General features: G+C 41.0%; 1 long non-coding RNA gene and 1 pseudogene across 1 annotated transcript in view; both read right to left on the reverse strand.

Moving 5' to 3' along the window:
- LOC140591891 (uncharacterized) overlaps window positions 1-12,025 on the reverse strand; it is a 43,878-nt gene extending 31,853 nt beyond the window's left edge. The window contains exon 1 of the long non-coding RNA XR_011992203.1: window positions 11,960-12,025. This is a non-coding gene — a long non-coding RNA (uncharacterized lncRNA). The remainder of the gene's footprint in view (window positions 1-11,959) is intronic.
- On the reverse strand, window positions 10,725-11,949 carry LOC140591868 (E3 ubiquitin-protein ligase PDZRN3-B-like; annotated as a pseudogene).
- Window positions 12,026-14,623: the final 2,598 nt, after the last annotated feature.

The following is a 14,623-nucleotide window of genomic DNA, read 5'->3' on the forward strand; positions in this document are numbered from 1 at the left end:
ATAGTAACACAATAAAAACTAACAGGAATTTCTCCTTTTCTCCAAAGAGTTACTGATGTCTTGTTGGATGGCTAGACGAACATCGCTTCAGTTCCCAGGCCTCTCCTCAGGGGCACATCAGCCATTCCATGCATTTATTAGCACATACTATCATAGTCGTACACCAACATGAAGATCCTTTATCCATCATTTTGTTTGGCTGTCTAAGACCTTGGATGAACTTTGAAAGAAGAAACGGTGCACATCTGTTTTCCCTATTTTTCATTCTCTTTTCACAACTTTCGCTTTCAAGAAGCTTAGTCAAGTCAGCTTCATTTATACAGCAGTTTAAGAACCGTCCTTGCTGACCAAATTGCTTTACATAGATCATAAAATCAGAACATTATATCAAGGCATAAGACCAACATAAAATAAAGAATCTGCTCTGTAGTACATTTAAGTCCCTAAAAACATTAATGAAAACATGAGATTTAACTGTAGTTAAAACCTAAATCTGCAGAATGTCTAATGTGCAGTGGTGAGCTATTCCAAAGCATTGGTGCTACTAGTGTAAATGCATTGTGTTCAGATGGGACCTTGGAGTGGACAAATGAAGCTGGTGAGAGGACCTCAGTGATCTTGATGCAGTGTATGGACAGAGCAAATCGGCCATATAAGGAGAAAATAACCCATGTCGGGCATTAAACACCAATAGGAAAATCTTAAACTGAGTTCTGTATTGACCTGGAAGCCAGTGGATGGAAGTCAGGACTGGAGTTATGGGGTCCCTCTTCTTTGCACCAGTTAAAAAACATGCAGCATTTTGGGCTAAACGTAGAGGGGGTTAAGCATGATTGACTTACCATAATGTACAGAGAATTACAGTAATCTAAACGAGATGAAATGGCTTAGAGAAAAGAATGGAAAAGAAATGGAAAGTTTTATAAGGAAGGAAACTGGCAATGTACTTTCCTTATGAGGGAAAGGTGATTCTGAGAGGGTGGTAGGGAGTTTGTGTAAATAAGCACACTAGAGCCTAGGCTAAGCTCTAAAGGGTACGGACACAGATCCAAAAAGTCACCATCTGTTAAAGTGCACCTTTCTAAATGCCTGCTAAACAATGCAGCCATAACAGCCAATCAAACGGGATCATAGGCGTATTACTCATTTCTATTACTGACAACATTATCATCTATCTATCTATCTATCTATCCATCCATCCATCCATCCATCCATCCATCCATCCATCCATCCATCCATCAATCAATCTGGTTATAATATTTCTTTCTTACACAAGCTTGTCCCCAAATGTCCCCACAATGTGGAAAAACTCTGTTGCTTTCATATTGTGGGGATGTTTCCCCAGTACTTACAAAGGGAAACTTCTAAAAATCTTATTTTATAAAAAACTGTGGATTCCACCAAAAACATTAGCATTGGCAAAAGTCTTGTATTTTGTTTGGTTGCTAATGGTTAAGGTTAGGGCTAGCCAAGGGTTAAGGTTGTCAGAGAGGGATTTTCCCATGGAAATTAATGGACAGTCCCCACAAAGATATAAATACAAACGTGTGTGTGTGTGTCTGTTTGTGCTGTAGCTTTTAACAGCATCTGTTAGCCAGAGTCTGGAGGACTCAGCTGAGATTTAACACAATTAATACAATAGAAATCTTTATTTTAGAGAAACTCCACAATGAAATTCATTATCATTTAAGGTAAATACATTCATATATTTGCCTGCATATATACCTTACAATTAATAACAAAACTGATATTCGTGTCATATGGTGCAATGTTAGGGATGCTATAAACACTGAGAATTTGTTAAAGATCTACAAAGAACAACAGCTGTCCCTCTAGTCCCCACAATAGGTAAAAGCAGCAAAGCAGGCAGCTACAGGGAGTTGGGGACAGTTTGGTGCAGTTGTGAAGATTTTATTTTCTTGCCCCAAATGTCAGATAACTTAAAAGTTACATGGCTGATGGGACCTTTATGTTCAAAATGACTGAAACTTTCTTTTCAGAAATTCCTGCCAAACTATGCATCAGAGACCCCATCTCTAACATTTACTTCAACCCTTACAGTTTACAAAACGTTTAGAGGTTTTATTTCCCATAAATTATTAAAAAACAAATGCTAACAGCTGCAGAGAAACCTGGCATCTCCATTGTGGTCAAGCAGAAGTAAGATCCGGGTAAAAAAAAGAAGCCAAAGTTTCTCCGTTTTCTATCTGTAGTCCTGTATGACACACAAGAGAATAATAGACAAGCACTGTCACATTTGTTAGGTACTCTCGCTCTCTCTTTTGTGGTATTTCACTGCTCTTGAACAGATTACTAGAACAGCAAGGTCAAAGCTGCCAGTCTCAGCGTGGGCCAGCTGCTGTCAGACTCTTCGCTTATCAGGAGTTACCATCTAGCCCCATTCTCCACAGGGGAGCGGGAGGGTGGTGACACAATATGCTGCATGTGAAAATATGGGACTTGGGTCCAGTTCAATACTTCTCAGCCTAAGTTTGAGTAAACCCTCTTGGCTTAGATTATGTGCTACTGGGCCAAGAGTTCATCAAATTGAGATGTTAGGAGGAGTAATGCCAGGAAAATAATGTTAGAGGTCCCACTGTAGAAGTTAGAGTGACCTTTTATCTCGGTGTCAGCATTCTTCTATCAAAACGTACCTTTTCATGAACTACTTCTGTATCCCCAGACCCCTATCTGATCATTACATTGATCAAAGTGAATCCAGAAAAGTAGGCCATCTAAGAGGAGTGGCTCTCAACCAGAAAACACTGTCATGAGCACAAACTCTTCCTCCATTCCTTCTTTCCCCAAGGAAATACAGTTACCACCTCCAACTCATTTCTGCCATTATCTACCCATTGTCTCAGCACTGCTTGTCATGTTCCCCACTTTGTACTTCCATCCAGCAAATTTCCCCATGAACGCTGTTTACTTTATCTACGGTGAGAAATTAAAAACGAGAAAGAAAAGAAAAATCAAAGGGCTGGGGAAATGGGCAGGACTTTATTAAAACAAACGAAGTCCCCATGATCAAAGACATACACAAGCAGACAGAAAAAAGAAGTAAACTATTACATTTTCACCTTCGTTATTATAAGGAGTGGCACCTACTTGTTTAATCTATGAAGCAACAGCCAACGTGATCTACGAAGATAACAAATAATTTCTACATATGAGAAAAATATTGACCATGGATATTAATCTCATTTGTGCTCACCTACCCAAAAGCACTAAACTTTACATACACCTTCATTACAAGTTGCCTGTTTGTTTAATGAAAAATCTCACTGTTGTCCATTTTTTTTTTTTTTGGGGGGGGGTGGGGCACTCTCTGGGGTAGGGGATGGTCATGCACCCAGTTGTCCCAAGAGTCATATTCTAAGAGCTGATTCTTGCCTTCCATTTTCCCTGGCACCCCCCCACAGTGACACTTCTGTGCTATGTCAGTCTGTTCTCTGACCTGAGGACAGTCACTCTTACACAGTGACATTGGTCATGTTTAGATAATAAATGTCTATGAGTTATTTGAAAAGAATTCCTGCACTGTGTAATTAACCTGTTCTCTAGTCCACATTAATGCTAAAAATGCTAATGCTAAAAAAGGTAAATATTAGTGCAGATGATGGCTAAATGCTTATTAAATATTGTACGGTACTGTAAACTACCAGATTGGACACACATGCCTAGAAACAAAACAACAAAACACAAGATTAAATTAGCCAGTGTATGAATTACTGCAAAAGAGAGTCCATGGAAAGGCGGCCAGGTCTGCTGAGGCATTACCCGAGCTCCACCTTAACGAAGCGATTCTTTCTCAGTGCGTGTAACATAAGCAGGCCAAGTTTCGCCTTAGTGAACACGTGGTGAGACAAGTCATTAGGATGACTGCTGGGGCCTTGAGAAGAAACATGAAGACGGTCCTAATGGTCTGAGCACATCACACCTGGACATTCTGTGGAGGTCACGCCAGCCTGAGCTACCTGAGGAGACAGCATGACACGCCAGGGCACAAGTTAGTCCCATGCAATTGGTGCCTGTCTGTGAAGAAAACAAGAGGCAAAAGCCAGGGCGTCTTGGATGTGCCTGAACTGCTGAAGCAGAGCGCCTGAAGGCCTGCCCCCACAGATGGCGTGGCAGGCCTCCTGGAACGTCCCAGCTCATTTGTTCCCTTCGTTTGTTACCACGGTGGCAACTGCTCTGGCTGCTTTCTCTTAATTACGCCTAAGGAAAAAACCTCCCTGGTCCAAGAAATAGACGAGTGTTGTACTGAGAGAGTCTCTCAAGGTAGATCTGGCAGCCTAGTATATATCTAAGCTCTATTTAAACGGCCAGCATCCTTGGTATTAAAAATATTTCAGTGAGAGCAACAGCGAAACGGAAGGATAAGTGCTTATGTAAATCAAAAACTGGAAATCTCATTAGTGCGGCAGGTGAAGAGTGATATAGTAATGATCCACCCCTTATTGCCCTTATTGGCTACTTTTTTACATCAATGGAAAGTACTGACTGCCATGGCCGGCACTTGTGCTTTCACCCCTACCACGAATTGCCAAAGGGGACACATTGGGTCACCGTAATCTACTGACAACTCCTCCAATCAGTATTACGGACAAGGTAAAGGCCACAGACAATGGCATGTAACTCAATTTGACCTGAGTCGGAGTGTTTCATCAGATTTAATTGTGGGCCTTACACGGCAGATACACAACTGATTGGCTGAAAAGTAGACAGTATAAATTATATTAAGCTTTTGTGAAGTGGAAGGTTAAAAGGGCAGTTGCATAATAATCTGGAATAAGCCTTACGACATCTGCACTGTTAAGGCTATTTTCTAGCAGTAGTGCTAAAGAAAGAATAGGGGGAAACACGGTAAAGCCTAAGGTCTCTCACTGGATACCTGGAAATGACTCTGCTACTTCATTAAAAAATCCATTTTGTGCCATGATACTGTTGGTCCTGTTATATCTATGGCCCATCAAATACAACACACAGCAGGGCACTTTGATTCTGACTGTGAGCTATATCTACCCTCAGCACCTTTTGGCTCTGTTCATATGCAGTGTTGGGGTACCTGCCTACCAGATGATTCTGCTTGGAGGACAACAGGAGGAGTGGAAACAACAAGATCGTGCCTGATATATTTTCAGAGGTGGAGAATTTTCATGTCCAGAGACTACAAATCCAGACCAAGATTTTGTTTCAACCAAACAGTTGAGTATAAAGAGTCACACTGAAAGAGCACTCAACTGGTTGACTGAAACAAAATCTTGGTCTGGATTTGCAGTCTCTGGACCTGAAATCTCCACCTCTGTATATTTGACACTTAAACTTCCTCTGGGATTAACATTCATCCTGCCAGAGCTTATTAGGTATGAATCAACAACATTACGTTCCTTTGTCGAGAATACTAATGGTGCTGCAGGACAATCAACTGCTTTTGAACATTAAACTGTCATAATGTTGTTTCCATTAGGATGTGTGTTCCATCAATAAACCTGTAAATAACTACTGCTGGGGTTTGGCATTGCAGAACAGTAGGTTCACTACACTACCATGGCAAAAGAGGATCCCCTGCTTGTTGTCAGCTATAAAATCACAACAGTTACAGTCCTAGTCAAATTCTGTTAGCTGTGAAACAACTTAGTTACACCTGATCCACTGTAAGAAGAGACAAACACTGGCATCACAAAGACAAACACTGAGCCTCATGCTTGCACTGTTTGTTCGGCAGGATATGGAAAGTTTATAGCTCAAGTGAACAGGTCCTCTTGCCTGCAAACATGCTAAGGTCTCTGTTTATTATACAGGTGTCTGTCAACTTACATCCTACTGAGTAAGGTCAAATTGCATTTAAGTCTGAGGTTCATAGTAAATGCTATACACTGATCGAGAGGTGCCTGAAAGTGGATGTAGTAAGATGTTAGCAGATGTATCATTTAGTGTAACATGTACGAGACAATGGGCAGCACTGCGATAACCCACTGTCCACAGTATGCATACAGTATATGTGATGAACAGCTACAATAATCAGACATGATACAGGTTCAGTACCTGTACTGTGATATTTTGTTACATACAAAGTTGTACAATAAAATATTTCGCTAAAGCCTCAAGTGCCACTTTATCAGCTCCCAATGTTTGCTACTGTGTGTGTATTGATTTCGTAGTGCAATTCATGTCTTATCATGAAATTTAAATGCATTCTCAATTTACTATGAAGTACTGTGATTTTATATTAACATTATTATTCGCTATAAAATACTACGTGTACGCTACAGTAGTGTCCTTTAATGTCTTGCCTCTCCCCTGTAACTATTGAGATACGCCCAAATTGACTATTGAGATACGCCCAAAGTGTCTGATGGTCCGGGTCCTAAATGGTGATGCGAGTCGCCTGGATTTCCTTCAACTTCTGGTTCGAGGCGATTCCAGGAGCACAATGCGTATAGTCTGTAATGGCACCACCCAAGGGGAGAGGGTAGAGCTGAGCTTAAAACATGCATTACCTCCATTAATAAAGTATTATATTAGGCGTGAGCTGCCATGGGCAGTCATATAGTTCAAGCTTTTAAAGGCGATAAAATGTGGTAGCAAAGCAAGGGTAGTTTTTTAAAAGTCAAATTCCACACAGACCAAGTTATTCATGTCCAACCATTTGAAACCCCCTTACATGATACTTGTACTAGGCTTGGGTGGTATTATGCATAACATGGTATTTTGGCTATACTGTGATATTTTGGGTGTACTCTGTAATTTTGGCAACAAAATTTGGTGCCCCCCAGTTCTTTTTTATCCAAGATCTCAATGTACTGGAATACTGTTGCTTTCGAAAATACTGTCAAAATACTGTGTTCAGTATAAACTAGATACTGTTATCAACCTACCTCCCTTTATAACAGTTAGTTTCCATCACACCATTTTATTACAACCTGTGATTTGTGGTATCTTATGAAGAACTTGCCTTTTGACTACCCTTCAGGATCTGTCCTCAAGCTGCGGTCTTCAGCATTCATAGTTCCCGTAGTTGTCTATTTGCAATTGACTATAGCATGAATAAAAAGCTTTTTGAGTTACCCAGATGGCTCATGTGCCCAGCTTATCAAAATGCATCTCCCGACTCCCCCCTGCTCCCCCCAAACCCATATGGCACTCTAACTCCCACACATCTCTTCGACACGTGTGAGCCCATCTCCTCCCAGCAGGCTGTGTGAGCCGGTTCACTGAAAGCGCCCCATAGCATGAAGCACGATCTTTGTAGACGCGTAGTGAACTGCTGTCACTTACACTACTTTGCTCCCTATATTCCTCAATTGCATCTGTGAATTGCCATGAGGGAGATCAGGAATTCCCATGTAGTGAACTAAAAAACATGCAAACAGCAGAGAAAGACTGGAGGCGATGTCACTGAACATCACAGACACAATTCAGGAATGCTGCACTCTGGAGTTCCACCTGCTGTACACGGACAGTGCCTCTGGCCACAAGAACAAGCTCTTAAATACACTGAAGTATTGGTCCTTGCTTTACTGAAAAATTAAGTTTATTACACCTAGGCAGGTAGTATATTGCTTTGAAACTTCAGGTTTTTTTAAATGGTCGACAGCTTTGCTGACATCACTACCGCACCTTCCCAAACTGCAGATATCCCCACCTGCAATTACCAATAATCAACTACACCTGAGTCCTAACTAATAAATGGTTCTGGTTCTTGATTACATGCACCTGTTCCTGATTACCAACAATTACTTAAACCCTCCAGATACAAGCCACAGTGTTCAGGTTTTTCCCTCTATCACACACAATCTCAGTATTGCCTTCCTGTTTTGGATTTTCCTGATCCATCGCTCAATTTCTCGGTCATTCGACTCTCTGTCGCCTGTACTCTGTTTACATCTGGTTCAACAATGCTTGGTTTTCAACCCTGAACTTGGAAAATGATTTGGCTTTTTGGAAATTAACTCCACACCTGGATCCAAACCTGTGAGTTCCCCTGTCTCCATGTTACCTAAATACCTCCAGGATTTTGTCATGAATCTGTAGCCCTCCCCCCCCCCCCCCCCCCCCCCTTCTCGTCCGCTGGTCCGTCTTCAAATATTTTGGACAGAAAAACCTCCGCCTGAGATTAACCGTCATCATTGCCCTTGAAAATAAAACAATAATTTTAGAGATCAGTGACATTTTACCAACCAATTGAGGTGTCTCAATTGGTTGGTAAAATTATCCAGTATATCAGTAATGTGCCTACATTGACTGTGAATAACACATCTTTAAACTTGCAGTCAGGGTAATCTGGCCAATGAGTGAGCTTCCTCTGTGAGATTGCATCTCATAATCCCCTCCTCCATCCTATTTACCCATGACTCTACAAATCATCAACGAGTTGTCCCGCCGTGACATTCACAACTCATATCTCAGCCGCAGTAAATAAGTTTAGCTGGACATGTTTAAATATATAACAGTTACATAAAGAACATTTTCAAGACAGAACAACCGTTTCAAGAACATGAATATCTGCATTTGTGTATTTTTTCATCTGTTTGCACCAAATTTGGTTTGCACATTGCCCCTGTCAGAGATGTCACATGAAATCCACTTCAATAAAGTTCATACATTAATATGTAAACACAACATACATAATCCTCATTTGTATATTTTGTTCTATTGAAATAATTTTATGATTTACATAAAGTGTATTTTATCCATAAATACTTTTATCAATAGGTCTTATTTATGAAGAACTTTATAAAAATGCCTCCCGCTTTATACCAACCTCACAAGCTGTGCCACCAATGATGTGGAATCCAAGGGATCCTGCTATCCTATGCAAAATAACCGTAAGGCTTTTGGATTTGCCGTCCTTCAAGAGGATAGTGAGGGAGCAGGTAATTCAGGGACAAACACCAGGCCAAAGCTCTGGTCTGAATCTCAAGACCACACTGAGAAATGCAGAACCCCTTAAAACAATCATTGCACCTAGATTTTAAGATATGCATGTCTGTCATGGTGTGTGAACTCATGAGTAAGAGAATGCAAAGGTCCCTGGACATACCTTTGTTGTTAGCTGCATATGGATCGTTAATATATTCTGAAATGCTGGCATAAGTGCAAGAATAAATGTACTCAAACATATCTCTGAGTTCTATCCTCTAGACTTATACTTACATATTTTAACAGGTGTGTTCACTCCACAATAATTGGCATCTTTCTGAACATACGTAAAATTATCATTGGATAGATCGTGAAGACTAGAAAAATTAACAGTTGGGAAGCACGTACATAATAGAAGTTATAGGTTATTTAAAAGGACCCTTTATTTGGTCAGAAAAACTATTGGAAATATACCTGAGTATCAAGCTGACACCCCCAGACTGTGATATCTACACTGAAGCTGAATCTGTCTGGTTGTCTGCACTGAAACTGAATCTGTCTGGTTGTCTGCACTGAAGCTGAATCTGTCTGGTTGTCTGCACTGAAGCTGAATCTGTCTGGTTGTCTGCACTGAAACTGAATCTGTCTGGTTGTCTGCACTGAAGCTGAATCTGTCTGGTTGTCTGCACTGAAGCTGAATCTGTCTGGTTGTCTGCACTGAAGCTGAATCTGTCATGACACATTTGTGAGATAAATGCAGATTTACTAGATAAAGCTAAAGAGGCTCATAGCTGCTGATAAACTAGACAGAGATGTTGGGGGATAGATGAGGGACATGTGAAGGCCAACAGTCCAGCAGTGAAACTGCTTTGGTAAATAACTGAAAGAATAGAAGCATGAAGCGCAAAAAAATTGTCAAAAAGTGAGCATCTGTTGAGCTAATGGTTAGGAAAATGTTCAAAAACCATGTAATGACTATTCACTTACAGAAGAAAAATTCAGAGTACTGTTACATCTACATGGGGGGAAGGTTGCACAGTGTGTGGAGTGAAAAAAGATCCATCATGATCAAGAATGGGGGAGGGGGGGGCTGTCACACTGGCTCACAGAATCCTCATGAAGGTGGAAAAGGATTTGTGCAGTTGTGACATAGAAGGCACAACTGCAACCAGCTGTGACAACTCAGCAGTGATGTGGCTGTCCCTACACAGGCAGACACGCAGGCACACACAGACACACGCAGACACACACACACAGATACACATGCAGACACACACACACACACACACGCAGACACACGCAGACAAACACATGCAGACACACACACACACACACACTAGCAGCTTCCCATTTCTTTCGTGCCTCAAGGACTTTTGGACCTCGACTGAGCTCTATTTACTGTATACACTTACTGCTTAACTAAATTTGAAGGGAAACAGCAAAAACAAACTTTTTCCCCCTCCAACAAAATTTATTTATTCTTCATTGTTTTATTGTCATGTTACTCATGGACGAAAGATAAATTTTGAAAAATGTCCCTGGGATTAATGAAGTTCAGTACACTTTACTGTACAACCTAAACTGAAAGGTATAGAATAGAGGAAAGACCTAGAAGCAGTATAGTATAACAGAGCAACATAAAAGGGCATTACCTATGAAGTAATCCCTATAGAGAAAGGGGAAAGGGAAGGCAAACCTAGTGGTGATGTAAGTTTCGGGAGAGCAACTTGAAAACAAACTCTGTAACTACAAATCCCTCCAGCTAATATGAATTTCCACATCTGTAAGCTGGGTGAAACATTACCACATGCAATCGCTGCAGTGTCATCCATCATCGTCACACGGTCTCCTACCCAGGGTAACCTGCAGTCCATAATTCTACAGGAACAACATGTTAGGTAGTTTATTAACACGATAACATACCATCTATTAACAAAACCCCGATATGCTCTTCCTACATAAGCACATTTTTATAACAGTAATCTCAGGGGAGGCACAAAGAACATATAACCAGACGCTGTATATATCTGTTCAACTGGGATTCTTTGACTGGTTCCATCTACCAGATGAGACATGAAGCAACTTATTTTTTAAGGTAACACGCATTTGCATCACACACATAAATGAAATTAAAACGGTTACAAGCAGCTCATGTCGCAAATTGTACGAGGCAGCTGGTCTGCCGAGAAGCTGAACTGTGAATCGGCCCCCAAGAAGTTTAGCGTAATTGTTAGCCAGTGCGGAATTCCTTTTAAAATCATTAATGGAGTTTGGTGAAGAGATAGTCAGGGCCTGATTAAAATGTAGAATACCACAAAGAGGGCATACAAAAATCAAAAAGGGGGTTTCTTATTTAGTGCAATACAAAGATGCTCTCTGGAAACAATGTATGAAAAAGAGAAACGCGATCATAGGAAGCTGCAGGAAGAAAAGAGGCAAAGTTCTACTTGCTACAGTCTTAGCTGGCAGGGATCCGCGCTCTCTTAAGTGTTTCTGTCATCTGAAACTCGATGTGAACAATACAAAGTTTGGCGGCAAGCAACTTCTCCCTGTTGTTCGATTCTAACGATCGCTTTTTTAATTCCTTAACCAAGTCGGCCGCTTTGGCTTGCAATGTGTTCGTTTGCACTTTGAGAGCGTTTAGACAGCAGTGTAGTGTTATTTAATATGTGCTCTCTATGGCTCAGCACGAATCTGCATCCACCTTTGCACATTCCGACCGGTCTATAATGATATGTTTCCTTCAGGTTCACCACTTCGTCGCAGATCTTTGCTCTGGGCTCCGCCAGATGCTGCAGCTTCACAGTCGCTAGCATGATTGTCACATTTAATGTCCAGCTTCAAAATCAAAATTTTCAAATGGAGAAAGTGATTTAACTCTTTCGCGGACATCCGTCGACAGATGCTTTTCTGCACAATCCAAGGAAGCACACAGCGAGTACAAAAGACGTGATCACAAGGAGTTGTCAACAGATCCTCCAAAACTTCATTACACAAGATGCATATAAAGTCAGGGTCCACAGCCCCATTAAAACGATCCAACTCAAAGCCAATATTTGCTAAAATGTAAAAAAAAAATTGAAAGGATTCTTACGGTTTATGTGGGCAGTTTATCCTGGTTGACATTGAGCTCCAACCAGCGGCTACACGCGTATTCTTCTCACGTACTATATTACTCGGATAAGACTTTCTTTTAAAATTACTACCGTAATAACGATAAGAGCAGGAAAGAAGACAGCAAGAAATATTACACAACATCCGCTTTTGTGTATTTACTTATTCTATTTCTGTATTTAATTACCGTTTTATTCTTTTATTACTGTTTATTTGTCATTACAAAGCTCAACTCTTTCATGTTCCATGTTCTAAACCAACCACCGACCTAACAGAATAATTTTTTCGGGAACTTATTTTTAATATGCGGAAAATAAGTGAGTGAAACAGGCATTAACATCGAGTTGTCTGATGTGGATGAAATAAATTTCCTGAATGATTGACTTACTAAACAGACAGACAACTAAATGGGATTTTTAAAAAAATGAATGATACTAACAAGCAACGGTAGTACAAGTTCCATCTATGCTAGTTAATGCTATACATAAACATTTATCTAACTGTATTAATGTAAAGCGAATGGAGTAAGTAAAAAGAAGACATTTGAATGGGGAAATGAAAATGTATTTCCGATGTGAAGCCCTTCACTCAACGGACAGGTCTCATATAGCAGGGGGTAGGACTGGTGAGGGGGTCATTATGAGACTACAAATGGGGGGTAGTTCTACGCATGACTGCTGTGTTGCTTCATTCTGAATCTGCTTATTTATCGGACACTCCAAAATGAGGACTGGGGAGTAGAAGCAGCCAGCATCCCTGTGGGATTAAGGGGCCCATGGTGATTTGATTACTCTGTTAGCTGTAGGAACTGAACCCACAACCTTCAGGTCATAGACACTGATGTGTAACCTACTGAGCTACACATCACCATGTTCCACCAGTTGTTCTGTTACTAAACTTTATTTGTATCAATGAATCTCATACTCTATACATTGCTGGTATGTATATGGTATTTTCAATATGGTATCACTTGTCTCCAGTCCTCACTTTGAATGAAAGTGTCTGAATAATAAGCAGATGTTGTATCAAGCACCTCAGAGTGCTTGGACAGAATGCCACCCCTCTTTGCAGTATGAGCTTATCAGCAGCCATGCCACCTGCAGGTTAGACCAGGTAATCTTTCTAAAGCTAAGCAGGTTCGGCCTTGGCCAGTAACTGGATAGACCACCTAGAAAAGCTAAGTTGCTGTGGGAAGAGGTGACAGTCTGTGTAAATCCCCGTGTACTGATGGGGGCACTGTGCTATAAAAATGGAACTGTTTGGACGAAATGTAACTCTGAGGTCATAAAAGATCCCTGGGCATCTTTTGATAGAGTAGAGGTGGTACCCTGATGACCTGCCTAAAATTGCCCACTGTGGCCCTTTGAAACGTGGCCTCCTAATCATCCCCTATATCTAACTGGGGCATTTTCTCCTGCCCCTTCACCACCTTAGCTACTGTGTGGTGAGCATACATGGCAGAAGGGCAGCCGTCACATCATCCAGGTGGGGGTTACACAGTGGTGGAGGTTGTAGTGGCTCCGCATTGGTTCAGTAAAGTGCTTTGGGAGTCTTGAAGTGCTTTATAAATGTAGCTGTCATTCATATTAAATTTTTCAGTAAAACTGTCAGACCTGTTTTAAGGATTTAGGCAACTGATCTATGTGACCATCATTTATCCTGTTCACGACAGAATAACCAATACTGTGTCAGGATTAGTTCCTAGCTGGTCCTGTCCTGCCCGATTCCCTGGTTTCACCTGGTTTTGCTGGCTACCCAGATCTCTTTCCCTTAGTTTTGTGCACTTCACAGGTCCTGGTGTTTTCTTCTGCTCCCCAGGCTGCTGCGTGGCTGAATGTTATGGTTGAGGTCTGAGCATCTCCTACTGTTGTGGGGCTGGCTAACTTCAGTGGACTTTTGAGTTTTGTTATTCAGTATTGGGCTTGCCTATTCCTGGTTATCCCTGTTTCTCCTGTGTTAGTATTTCCCAGTGTTTGAGTCTTTATTGCCTTATGATTGTTAATGACCCCCACCTGTTCCTTGTTGCTGAAAGTCCTTAGTGATTGATTAACTGGTTATGGCTCACACCTGTCCCTTGTTCAGACCTCATCATCTCTGTATATCGGTGCCTGCCCACACTCTTTTCTTTAGTCAGTAATTGCGTTTGCTCCCTGCTTGCTTCCTGAATGGCTTTCATGTCTGTTTCCCCAAATTTGCTTAGTTCTTATTTTATCGTCCTGCCTTCATTAGACCTCTTGTGGGCCCTTTTATTTCCTGTTCTATTTGTAATAAACTCCTCTGTGTTATCAGTCCACACTGTGGATTGTCCCTTCCATCGTGCTGTGACGTGACAATGCTTAGCAACACTTGCAGTATACTTATGTGTGGCTTATGAATGTTCTATGAATTTATTATGAAGGTAAACTGAATGTTCTATGAATACATTATAAAGGCATTATGAACGTGCAGTTAATCTAAAGTGTTATCCAATACTATATTGATGTTTGATAGAAACGTATTAGTACATTATAAGTTACATCCATCCATTTTCTATACCCATTTATCCTGTGCAGGGTAACAGGGGTCTGGGGTCCATTGTAAAAACCATGAGCACAAGGCAGTGAAGAACCCAGGATGGCGTGCATACCCATCATTCAGTCACAAT

The sequence above is a fragment of the Paramormyrops kingsleyae genome, chromosome 6 (assembly GCF_048594095.1).
Source record: "Paramormyrops kingsleyae isolate MSU_618 chromosome 6, PKINGS_0.4, whole genome shotgun sequence".
Lineage (NCBI taxonomy): Eukaryota > Metazoa > Chordata > Actinopteri > Osteoglossiformes > Mormyridae > Paramormyrops > Paramormyrops kingsleyae.